A 13,019-nucleotide genomic window follows, 5' to 3' on the forward strand; every position below is an offset into this window, starting at 1 on the left:
AGTGGCCATTATGGCAATTCTTTGAAAGCCCAGATGAATTAATTAGCATATTCCACAGCATTAATGGAGTTCCCAGGTGGCTCTATTAGTAAAGAACCCATTTGCCAATGCAGGGGAAGTAAGAGACATGGGTCAGGAAGATCCCCTGGAGGAGGAAATGGCAATCAACTCCTGTATTCTTGCCTCGAGAATCCCATGGACAGAAGAGCCTGACAGGCTACAGTCTATAGAGTCGCAAAGAGTTGGACAGGACTGAAGCAACTTAGCATGCACATATAGCATTAATAAGGTCAGTTGGGCTTTTTCAGGACCTGTACAAGAAACACACACTTAAATCTCTGATAAGTATCTTAACTGGAGATATTCTGAGCTGTTGAAAGAACTTCCCAATCTAGGGCCCCTGTTCCTTGGATTACCTGCTCCATGACTGATAGGACTGAATGTGGGTGGAAAAGAGGCCTTAATCAATGAGTCTGTGATGCTGGGTGTTCAGTAATCCATTAGTAGCCATCTCTAGGTATATAAAAAATGTCAGTGGTATTTCCATGTACATATTGCCACTGGTTAAAACAAAGGGTCACAGAGTCAGAGGTAAGACTTGTAAAGCACTGACAGGTAAATTGATCACAAAACAAAAGGTTTCCTCAAGCCTGTCTAGTCTTAACCAGTTAAAGTAAAAGACAGGGAGAAGGTAAGAGATGTTTACAAGAAAACAGTGGAACTTTACCAAATGGAAGAGCAGACCGTGGATCCAGAGCTAAAAGGTCAAACATAGAGGTTCCTCCGCTTCTCCCTTGACTGCCTCTATTTGTTTCAGTCCGTCTGCTTCACCTTCTGCCTTTTTAAAGATCATTTTTCTCTACTTCTTCATGTAAGAACTATAAGTACAAATATGAGGCACATCATTTATATGTCCTTAAAAGTTCAGTGTCATCAGGTAAGTGACTAGAACCTCTTAAGTCTTAACAATAAGCTCACAGGTGGGAGGATCTCATTAATCCAACTTAGATCAATGTTTACCTTAATTGAACAACTTAGGCAAAGGGAGTAGGGTCCGAGAGGGTAACTGCTACTGTTCAGTTACTAAGTCGTGTCCAATTCTTTGCAACCCCATTGACTGCAGCATGCCAGGCCTCTCTGACCCTCACTATCTCCCAGAGTTTGCTCAAGTTCATGTCCCTTAAATTGGTGATGTGAACCAATCATCTTATCCTCTACCACCTTCTTCTTCTTTAACCTCCAGGTTTACTGCTAGAAAGGGGTTAGAGAGAAGGGCAGAGCCTGGGCAGTGTTCACAAAGATCTCATTTAAAGAACATAGGACCAACCACATTTGCAGAAAGTGAGGACCATGAAGGGGCTTTGGTCTGTTGCAGGAAAGGAATATTCTAGAATACTCAGGAGTCAGTTTTTATCTCCTTCTAAGTTAACGGAGAGAAATATTTTGTATCTTAATGAAAGCTCTGCTTGGATCATAAGTGGCATTACTTAGAAGCACTGTCCGGCCACTCCTATAGAAAGCAAGAGAGTGAAGTGCAAACACACTGGTGAAATGTAAAGGCAGGAATAATCACTTACATAATCATTTATGCCCATTTATCTTGAGAAAAACAGTATTGGGGACAAAAATTAATGATTTTAATAATAGTTGTCCTTTTTTGCTGTGGACATTAGTCAGTATCTGGCATTCAGCTGTGACACTATCCTCTCAGCCATCTAATCACTTTCTTTTTTTAGATCCATGTAGAACAAGACACAAATATCAGCTCCCTTTGAACCATCAAAAATGATGATAGCTGTGGTGATGGTAGCTATTGGCAGCAGCTACTTCCTTTCCCCTGCACTCCTCCAGGGCTCCCAGCAGGATTGCTGTCTTCCGTTGTCATCATTGGCTCCTTGCCTTCTCCTCTCCCCATGGATCCTTGTGCTGCTTTTATGTCTGCTATAGATACTGCTCAGCTCTACACTCACAACCTCCACACTTCCAGTCAGAACACGGAGCCACGCTTTATGCTTGACACTTTTCCCATGAAATGTAGACCTTTACGAACATGAAGTTTAAAATATAAATTGCATATCTGAGTCAGACCAACCTACAGCAAGTCCATTTTAAGAATGACTCTGTAATATATCTCTTTCTTCTTTTCCTTTTACCTTTTCAAGTGATGATTTTTCTTTTTACATTATACTGTGACTTTCATTATTGTGGTTTAGTTCTGATGATGGCATTACCAAAATAATAATAGTGTCTGTTCTACTAATTTAACAAAGAAAAACTTACCATCAACCATTCTGAAGCATTAATAAAAAGCTTGGAGCTAAGGGAGCTCCAATGGTGTTGGAAGGAAAGACATTAGATATCAAGGAGTGGAAAGGTTACTTCTAAGCGAACTAGGTATTATGACAATTTGAGAATCTAATTGTATGTATTTTCCTTTTTGTGTTTCTGTTGTTATGGAAATATAGTGAGCCTTTATTCTATTCTTTGTTTAGTATCCCATATAATTTCAAGTAGATGCGTGACAGAAACCTTTTCAGATTCCTAATGCCTCAGCTGAGTACACAGCAGGTGTTCAATAAATGTTGATTGATCGATATGAACAAATGTTAATAAATACTTACCCTTGTAAAAAGTTTTCCTGGGCCTTAAATAAATCTTAGAAAAGCTCAGTGTAGCACAGAGTACAGTTTTTGTTTTTTTTTTCTTATTCCTGCTTCTCTTTCTTCCTTAATTCAAATGGGATTGACAAAGGTGTCCATGTCATTGGAAATGGGAAGCCAGCAGGGCCCAGAGTGAGCTGGAAGTCAGAGGTTTCACAGGGTCAGAAGGTCACCTACATCATCTCAGGGTGGCTCAGTATGTTTAGTCAGAACCTGAGCAGGGTGACTTCACTGAGGTTGTCCAGTGGTTAAGATTCTGCCTTCCAATGCAGAGGACACGGGTTAGATCCTGGTCAGGGAACTAAGATCTCTCATGCTGCAAGGTAACTAAGCCCATGCACCGCAACTACGGAACCCCTGCATCGCAACTGCTCAAGTCCACACACTCTAAAGCCCGTGCTCTACACCAAGAGATGCCCACGTCCTGCAACTAGAGAAAGCCCGGGTGCCACAACAAAGAGCCCTTGTGCCACAAAGAAGACCCAGTTCATCTAAAATAAATAAATACATAAAAAAAAAAACTGATCTGGAGGAGAGAGAAATTCGTGTGGATGGGTGGTCTTGTGTAGCATGTCAGAGTATAAGCAAGTTGAAGAGGTATTCACAGACAGGGTGGACAGATGCCATGTGGAGACAGAGGCTGAGCAGGCTGGAGTGGACATCCAAGCTTGCTTTTTGAGGCTTTGGATGGGAATATCCAGAAGTGGAATATTGACTGTGTAAAGAGTCAGACATGGAGTCACAGTCCTTAGGGTTACAAAAAGTTGGACACACCTGAGCACGGATGCACTTATGCACATGGAGAAACTGTTCAAATAAATAAGTATTCTAAAGACAACGGGTATCAGTTTCTTATGGTTGGAAAAGGCATTACAAGTATAGCAAGGGAGAAAACTGGAATGAACTCTGTGGTTTTGATTCAACAGTAGGTGTGTGAATTCATGGTGTTTAGTATAGATTGAGAAAGACAGAATTAAATATAGTTAGAGATCAAACCAGTCAATCCTAAAGGAAATCAGTCCTGAATATTCATTGGAAGGGCTGATGCTGAAGCTTAAATTCCAATACTTTGGCCACCTGATGCAAAGAACTGACTCATTGGAAAAGGCCCTGATGCTGGAAAGATTGAAGGCAGGAGGAGAAGGGGACAACAGAGGATGGGATAGTTGGATGGCATCACCGACTCTATAGACAGAAGTTTAAGTAAGCTCTGGGAGTTGGTGATGGACAGGGAAGTAAGCCTGGTGTACTACAGTCCATGGGGTCACAGTGAGTTGGACACGACTGAGTGACTGAACTGAATTGAACTGATGTGTTTGTAAACACACTGAATATTGATGCACATGTATGTCTGTGAATGTGTTATGTGTATGCTGCTGCTGCTGCTAAGTCGCATAAGTCGTGTCCGACTCTGTGTGACCCCACAGATGGCAGCCTACCAGGCTCCCCCATCCCTGGGATTCTCCAAGCAATAACACTGGAGTGGGTTGCCATATACTCACATATATTCCCTACCTGTGTCTACTGAGAGCCTCTGAAACAACTATTCTCCACAAAAAGATCCAAGGCTCCTTTGATACATGCTGCTTTCAGGGCTGGAGTGGGAGAAGTTTGAGAAGCCTGTGTTATCTGTGGCAGAAGAAAGCACTCAGAAGTCTTCTTGGAGAGGTTCCTAGTAACCAAACCCAGTAGAGTTTGAGTATCGAAACAATGAATGATTTTAATGAATTATAACACATTGGAAAAGTAGCAAATTATGTCTACAATAATATAATTAAATAAATAAACTAAAAGCTTGATGAGAAACAGGATATTTAGATCCCATTTAATTAAGGGATCAAAGTGAATATCACTATTAGACAAACTGAAATTATGCCCCAATTCTTATATCTTAGATGAATAAGTGAATGACTAATAAATATGAAGAAGGAATTAATGTAGATAAAAGTTGAAATATATTGAGACAGAATAAAAGTCTTATTAATCAATAAAATCAATAGCAAAATTGATAAGCATTTGCTAATTCTGATTGAGGGGGAAAAGAAATGGATAATAATATAGTAATAGAAGAGAGGAAATAAGACTACTAACTAGAGCTGTGGAAATTAATGAATTTGAAGAAAATGCTTTTTAGCATTTTGGACCAAACGCATTTGTAATTCTACAAGAAAAAAAATCGTTTTTCTAAGAAGTTGTAAATAAATAGCAATGACTCAAAAAGAAGTAGAGAACGTTAAAGGCATCAATAACCACAGAAGAAGCGGCAAATGTAGCCAGAAAATCACCCTCAAAGGAAAAACTGGTGCCAGATGGTTTACTCTGTTTCATAAAAATATAAAGGAAGAGCTAATTCTGATGTTTTAGAAATTCTTCCACATGATTAAAAAAGTTGGAAAACTAATTTTCCATAGCTAGTTTTAGAGTATGATATTAATACAAAAAGGAAAATTTCTAGTAGTATTCTGATTATAAACATAGATGCAAAAATTCAAAGTAAGTTATTAGCAAGGAAATTGCAGCAGAGTATTGAAGGTATGGCTAAGTAGGGATTATCTCAGAAATTCAGTGTTTTCATCAAGAGATCTAATGTAATGCTCTGTAGAAAGAAGGGGGAAATACCATATAATTATCTTAATTGATGTCCTTCAAAAACAGTTTAAAAATATAATACCAATTAATATTTAAAACTCTTTACTTGGAACAGAAGGGAAGTTCCTTAATGTGCTAATAGGTATCCTATCTATAGCAAGTGTCTGAGAAAATGGTGTAGCTACCGAAGAATTCTTAAAGTCAGGAATGAAACAAAGATACGAACAATCACTGAAGCTCTTCAACACTGCTAGAGGAATAAGCCCAAACAATAAGTTCAATAAGAAAAAAAGAGAGAGGAACTGTTGGAGAGTAAGAAACAATGGTCATTATCTATAGATGACACAATGACTTTACATAGAAAACCAAAAAGTTAAAGCAGAAACATTTACGATCAGCAAGACAAATGTATAATTAGAATGGAAACTCTAGGCTTATGAGCGGGACCACTGTCAATGATACTGCTCTGTTTCTGGTCCCTTTTTGCGAAGAAAACAAAATTAATTTTATATTTAAAAGCATTATTAAATATGTGTACTATGTTAGCTCAAGTTGTTTCTATAAGAAGTCACTTTGTTATCTTTAGCAATGAAGCTTCTATGTGTTATGTCATTATTTGGAAAAAGTTTCAAAATAGAAAATAGAATTGGGCTGGATTCCAATAATTTTGTGTTCTTTCAAAATTACCATTTCCAGATATTTACTTTCCTTTTTCAGATGATTATGGAAAGCTAGCAGATTCCCCTATTTGAATATATACAAATTCACATTCTATATTGGCACTGGAGTTCTCTTTTTATTTGTATGACCTTCTGAGTTGCAGAAATTATTATTATTGCCATTATTATTTTCATGCATCATTGAACCCTTTTCAAGCCAATGAGCTAAGTTTTCAAACCGGGGCATTAACTCAGCATGATATCTTCAGTAGAAAATATTAAATTCACAATTACGAAAAATATATCATAGGCGATGGGAAAAATCATCAGCCAAGACAAAAATATGCTCTGTTAACTGAAGAGTAGGCAAGAAGAATTGATCAATGCACTCACAGAACCTACAAAACTTTTCAAAAGATGATGATTATTAGATGTGTGACAAGATTTCTGTGAAAATCAGATCATTTTACATTTCCCCTCATTTCTGTTAGCATAATCATTTCATTGCTTTTTCTTTTAAAGTTTCCGTGTTATCTAAGACCACTTGATTGACAACTGTGGACCACCAGCTGCCTGGAAACCTCACTTCAGGAAACCTGCTCCCGAATTTGAGGAAAGAAAGTTGAGACAACATCTGAATTGAAATCATATAGATGGAATGGCTGAGAAAACGGCTTACCTCCACCCCGTTTTTATTGGAGGTGAGACTCAGAGCCATTCCCTGGAACTGAGCTTGGATTTGATCCTTCGTTTTCCATATTTGAGGACTTACCTACTAAGTGTCAAAGTCTGGAAGCTTCCATGGTGATGATGATGCTTTAGAAGTCATTGGGAGCAGGAACACAGAACCTTATAGGACTTTTTTTCTCAATAAAATTACTTTTAAAACTATTTATATCTTGTCTGTTTTCAAAAGGCACACATTTGTCTTCTAAGTTTAAAGGAAGCTTTCTAAAAACATTTTTCAAAAGTATAAAATCTACTTTTTTATTGTAATAATCAAGAAATCTGAGTCCATTTAGTATAATATTTGGTGACTTTTAGACAAAGAAAGTAAACAAAACCTTCAAATTGCTTAGGAAAACATTCAAACTTGATGGAGCCTCTAGCCATTGATATAGGCATGTGGCTTTTGGTTTCTGCAATATTGAAGGGATTGGCTATGGCAAAGTAAAATAAAAATGTATGCGTGTGTGAGTGAGTGGAAAAAGGAAAGAGAGAGGAGACCTTTGTGGAAGATTCCCTTTGCTAACCTCATGTTTCCTTGGCTTTGAAGTGGAAATATCTGGCATTTCCAGCTTGGACTAAATCACAGATTTCTAATGAGTTTTCTTGATATTTGCTCTGACCTGATTCAGGTCAGCTTATTGCTTTTTTCTTGTAGTCTAAAAGCAAAGGAACAGGAGGTAAGCCTTCCTTTGCTCATTAAGGTTTCAGCGAGTGATCTTAACTCAAGCATTTCTAATTAAAATATAAAGATCATTAGTATGCATCATTAATAGAGGTTTGTCTTTGGACTCAGAATGCTCAGATGGAAGTGCCAGGCACACTCCTGCACCCACTGGGGCTGAACAATTGCTGCTCTTGGCAAGGTCTCAAAACAGGCTGGGGCTTCTGTCTGCTACCTAGGCTGCTGGTGACAACTGCAACTTATGTCAGGCTCAGGGGCAAGGAGGAGCCGAGAGGAGAAACAAACTGCAAAGGCAGCTTTTTCTTTTTACTGCTACCAATTTCCAGCACTGGCATTGCTGAATCAGAAAGAGGAAGAAGAATAGCGAGGCTGATAAGAAAAACATTAAGTACTATTTTAAAATTATTTGCCACCTCTCCCTTCCCCCTCAGAAATAAGATATATATTCATACGGTGGCATCATTTGTATTCCTTTTGGGCTGGAGGAATTCAAGTCTCTGTGTAATCCCTAATCATGCTGAACATTTTAATATGTTTTATCTTTTCCTAAATGAGTATTAATTTTAGCTTGCCATTTTAAGTTGAGAGATCAGCTGAAAGAAATTTTAATTGTAATGACTAAATTAATTAATTTTAAATATAAAAATTGTAATTAATTGAATTGTTAAAGGCATATTATGTTTGTATAGGAATTTAATGAAGGGTTTAAACCAGAGCTTGTAATACTTACTGCTTGTTTTATATATGCTAAAAGACTAAATTGAAGAAACATGATAAACAATAAGTTAAAACACAGAGAGCTATGAAAATGGCCTATTATTTTTACATGGCCTTCATTTTAGAATTAATAATATTAATGCAGGGATTTGAGGCAAATCAGAAATAAGAATAAATTAATGATGTTCTAGACACTTTTTAATTATAGAAATTTTTGTTAATTTATTTGCTTCTCTATGCAATCATCTGGAGAAGGCAATGGCACTCCACTCCAGTACAGAGTCAGACATGACTGAAGCGACTTAGCAACAGCAGCAGCAGCATGCAATCATCTGAACTTCTGACTCATTTCAAGTAAGTTACAGTAGAATTTGGAGCTAATAGGAGAAGGCAATGGCACCCCACTCCAGTACTTTTGCCTGGAAAATCCTATGGACGGAGGAGCCTGGTAGGCTGCAGTCCATGGGGTCGCTATGAGTCGGACACGACTGAGCGACTTCACTTTCACTTTTCACTTTCATGCATTGGAGAAGGAAATGGCAACCCACTACAGTGCTCTTGCCTGGAGCATCCCAGGGACGGAGAAGCCTGGTGGGCTGCCGTCTATGGGGTCCCACAGAGTGGGACACGACTGAAGTGACTTAGCAGCAGCAGCAGCAGCAGAATAAAAATAGCTTCTTCCGGCTTCAGCAATATGTGAATCCTGAACTTCCAGATGTTCAAGCTGGTTTTAGACAAGGCAGAGGAACCAGAGATCAAATTGCCAACATCAGCTGGATCATGGAAAAAGCAAGAGAGTTCCAGAAAAGCATCTATATCTGCTTTATTGACTATGCCAAAGCCTTTGACTGTGTGGATCACAATAAACTGTGGAAAATTCTGAAAGAGATGGGAATACCAGACTACCTGATCTGCCTCTTGAGAAATTTGTATATAGGTCAGGAAGCAACAGTTAGAACTGGACATGGAACAACAGACTGGTTCCAAATAGGAAAAGGAGTATGTCAAGGCTGTATATTGTCACCCTGTTTATTTAACTTATATGCAGAATACATCATGAGAAACGCTGGACTGGAAGAAACACAAGCTGGAATCAAAATTGCCAGGAGAAATATCAATAACCTCAGATATGCAGATGATACCACCCTTATGGCAGAAAGTGAAGAGGAACTAAAAAGCCTCTTGATGAAAGTGAAAGTGGAGAGTGAAAAAGCTGGCTTAAAGCTCAACATTCAGAAAACGAAGATCATGGCATCCAGTCCCTTCACTTCATGAGTAATGGGGAAACAGTGGAAACAGTGTCAGACTTTATTTTTCTGGGCTCCAAAATCACTGCAGATGGTGACTGCAGTCATGAAATTAAAAGACGCTTACTACTTGGAAGGAAAGTTATGACCAACCTGGATAGCATATTCAAAAGCAGAGACATTGCCAACAAAGGTTTGTCTAGTCAAGGCTATGGTTTTTCCTGTGGTCATGTATGGATGTGAGAGTTGGACTGTGAAGAAGGCTGAGCGCCAAAGAATTGATGCTTTTGAACTGTGGTGTTGGAGAAGACTCTTGAGAGTCCCTTGGACTGCAAGGAGATCCAACCAGTCCTTTCTGAAGGAGATCACCCCTGGGATTTCTTTGGAAGGAATGATGCTAAAGCTGACAGTCCAGTACTTTGGCCACCTCATGTGAAGAGTTGACTCATTGGAAAAGACTCTGATGCTGGGAGGGATTGGGGGCAGGAGGAGAAGGGGATGCCAGCGGATGAGATGGCTGGATGGCATCACCGACTCGATGGACGTGAGTCTGAGTGAACTCTGGGAGTTTGTGATGGACAGGGAGGCCTGGCGTGCTGCGATTCATGGGGTCGCTAAGAGTTGGACATGACTGAGCGACTGATCTGATCTGATGTTAAATGAGCGCACAAAGTAGAAAGATGTAATTTGTGACACAGTAACATAAAGTGGGGTGGGATGGAGAAATGTAGGATCAGAATTTTTATATACCTATGGAAGTTAATATGATATTAATTCAAAATAGATTGTTACATGTTTGCAAGCTTAATTGTAAGCTCCAGCACAACCAATAATTTGGCTAAAATAAATTTAAATATACAGAAAAAAAAAATAGCTTCTTCCATAATCAAGGCTACAGTGTTATCTAGGGAAGACTTCGCTGGTGTGTGTGTGTGTGTGTGTGGCAGGAGAAGGTGGGAGGGGATGGCTATTTGTGATTTCAAGTTTGGTTAGATACAGTGGCACATACTCATAATTTATTGTTGTTCAGTTGCTAAGTTGTGTTCAACTCTTTGCAACTCTATGGACCATAGCCTGCCTGGCTCCTCTGTCACCATGGGATTTCCCAGGTGAGAATATTGGAGTGTGTTGCCATTTCTTTCTCTAGGGGATCTTCCAGACCTAGGGATCAAACCCATGTCTCCTGCATTGCAGGTGGATTATTTACCACTGAGCCTCCTGGGAAGCCCCATTCAAAATTTACATATATATTATTATGCCTTTCATTTTTTTTTTTTAAATCACTCCTTAACAGGTGTTTTTGTTTGTTTACTTAAAAAGAGATTCTCATTCTTAAAAAGTCTGAAAATTGTTGCCAAGTACAATCTCAAAAAGGATTTAGAGCCCCCTCCCATGTTACTGAGTCAAGAATTATGTGTTGAATAATTGGGCTTCCCTAGTGATTCAGCACCAAAGAATCCACCTTTGAATTAACCTTGTGTGCATTATTTGAAGAATAAAATTCATTGAAGATTTAGAAAGTTTGGAGGCTGAAAATTTACTCTATGCTATGACAAGAGGAAGAAGATTATTGTTCCCCATACACTTGTTATAAGAAGGTGCTGGGTTTTCATCTGCATCATGAATGAAATGCTCACTCCATATAAGGCTATAAGTAGTTAGAGGACATCAAGGAATATAATCATCTGACTACTGCGACAGAGAACAAGAGTCATAGAAGCAGAGTTGAAGTCAAAGAAGAGGTGTGTTACAGTCACTTTCTTTTATACTAACAGACACTGTCCAGTTTTAATTTAGCTATGGCTGTATACACGACTTGGTGACTGAACAACAACAGAGTGACCAAGTAATTCCCTCTCAAATACTGAGTAAGCCCAGTATGCCAAATGTAAAAGTCCTATGAACGACGCTGAGTAACACACATAGTCTCTGTGCCATGTTGAGCTTATCAGAGTGTGCAAGACCATAACGGTTAGACTAGTTCCCAAGCCTGAACGGTCATCAGACTCACCCGAGGGCTCATTCAATCCATACTGCTGGGCCCTACTCTCAGGTTTTCTAACAAGTTCCCAGGAAACATTGATACTGCTATCTAGGGGCCCTATTTTGAGAACTATTGCATTAGAAGATGCTTAAAAGATTTTAAGAAAAGATTTTTCTGCCTTTTTCTGTCTTTACACTTGACAAGATTTGTTTTTCTGTGTAACTTATCAGAAAAAAAAAACTGTGACATCACTCTAAGATACAGTATGCAAATATTTTCACATTGTTTTACATTCCAACAAACATGTATTATGTATATCTAAAACATATATGGTTTTATATCTACCTATTTATCTCTATGACATTAAAATATGGCTTTTGACAGATGGGTTTGGTTAGAAAAGGATTGGAAATAAATCTCTAAAGATTAAATACCACAGCTCCCCCACCCCCAGGTTGATTTTAGTGACTTGCTATTGGCTTTTGCAGAGAAAAGGGTAAGAAAAATTCATAAGAGATCTCAAACATATCGGATATCTTGATTTGTTCTGTATTTTTCCAAAAATACTTTAGCTGAGATGTTCTAATATTTGAGATTAATAATATGTTAAAATTATAAAACTAGTTAAATGTGAATACTTTGGTTTGACTCATCTACATAGTTGGGTGTCTTTCCTTTAAACTATATACTTTCTAATCAGACTTTCAATTCAATCTTTTTTTTTTCATGATTTATTTTATTTTTGGTGGCACTAGGTCATCGTCGCTGCGCATGGGCTTTCTCTAGTAGCACTGGGTGGGGGCTCTTCTTTGTTGTACATGGGCTTCTCATTTCAGTGGCTTCTCTTGTTGCAGAGCACGAGCTCTAGATGCATGGGTTTCAATATTGCAGCACTTGGGTTCCATAGTTTGGGCTCAGGGACTCTAGAGTGAGGGCTCAATAGTTGCCCTGGAGCATGTGGGAATATCCTAGAACAGGGATCTACCATATGTCCCCTGCATTGGCAGGCAGATTCTCAGCCATTGTACTACCAGGGACATTTCCCAATATTAGAACCCTGTCTGGAAAATGGGTTGCTGGGAGAAGAAAGATGTTAGGTGAATAGCTGTGGAACATCTGTCTGAGCCGCCCATTCTTCCCTGTTGTGGGGGGCTGGAGACTTAGAAGGGCCCCCACTCTCTCCTCTGGCTCCCACCTGCCCACCCTTGATAAGAATTTGAAAATGACAGACCCTTTTGAAAATGGCAGAATTTGAAAATGAAAATGACCCTTACAAGGTGCAGGCCTCTTAACAGAGAAGATACCTCCAGGTCTACTCCTAGGAGTCTAATCTCAGCGGGAAGTGTCACCATCATGGGGTCTCATGGCACATTATCTCCATGGGTCTAGTTTTGTCTGGAGGCAGACTAGGCAAACAGTTCAGGCTTCAAGTTTTTGTTGGAAGATTGCCTCTGATTTTTTTTCCCCAGCATGGTTTTGTATCTGGGGCATGGCAAATTAGCATATATTTGTGAAAGTTCAGTACCCTATGTCTACTGAAAAACATCTCATTTTTTTTTAACTTTTATTTTTTATTGAAGTATAGTTAATTTACAATGTTGCATTAGTATCAGCTGTACAGCACAGTGATTCTGACAGACAGATAGATAGATATTCTTTTTCAGAGTATTTTCTCCTGTAGATTATTACCAAATTAAGTCTAGTTCCCTGTGTTTTACAGTAGATCCTTGTTGGTAATCTATTTTACATATA

General features: G+C 38.8%; 1 long non-coding RNA gene across 1 annotated transcript in view; it reads left to right on the forward strand.

The window, feature by feature from the left end:
- The window catches only part of LOC147379250 (uncharacterized), a 43,924-nt gene extending 36,256 nt beyond the window's left edge, over window positions 1–7,668 (forward strand). Inside the window, exon 2 of the long non-coding RNA XR_015168846.1 lies at window positions 6,431–7,668. This is a non-coding gene — a long non-coding RNA (uncharacterized LOC147379250). The remainder of the gene's footprint in view (window positions 1–6,430) is intronic.
- The last annotated feature ends 5,351 nt before the right edge of the window (window positions 7,669–13,019 follow it).

The sequence above is a fragment of the Bos grunniens genome, chromosome 1 (assembly GCF_055505025.1).
Source record: "Bos grunniens cultivar Pamir isolate PY7600 chromosome 1, Bosgru_T2T1.0, whole genome shotgun sequence".
Lineage (NCBI taxonomy): Eukaryota > Metazoa > Chordata > Mammalia > Artiodactyla > Bovidae > Bos > Bos grunniens.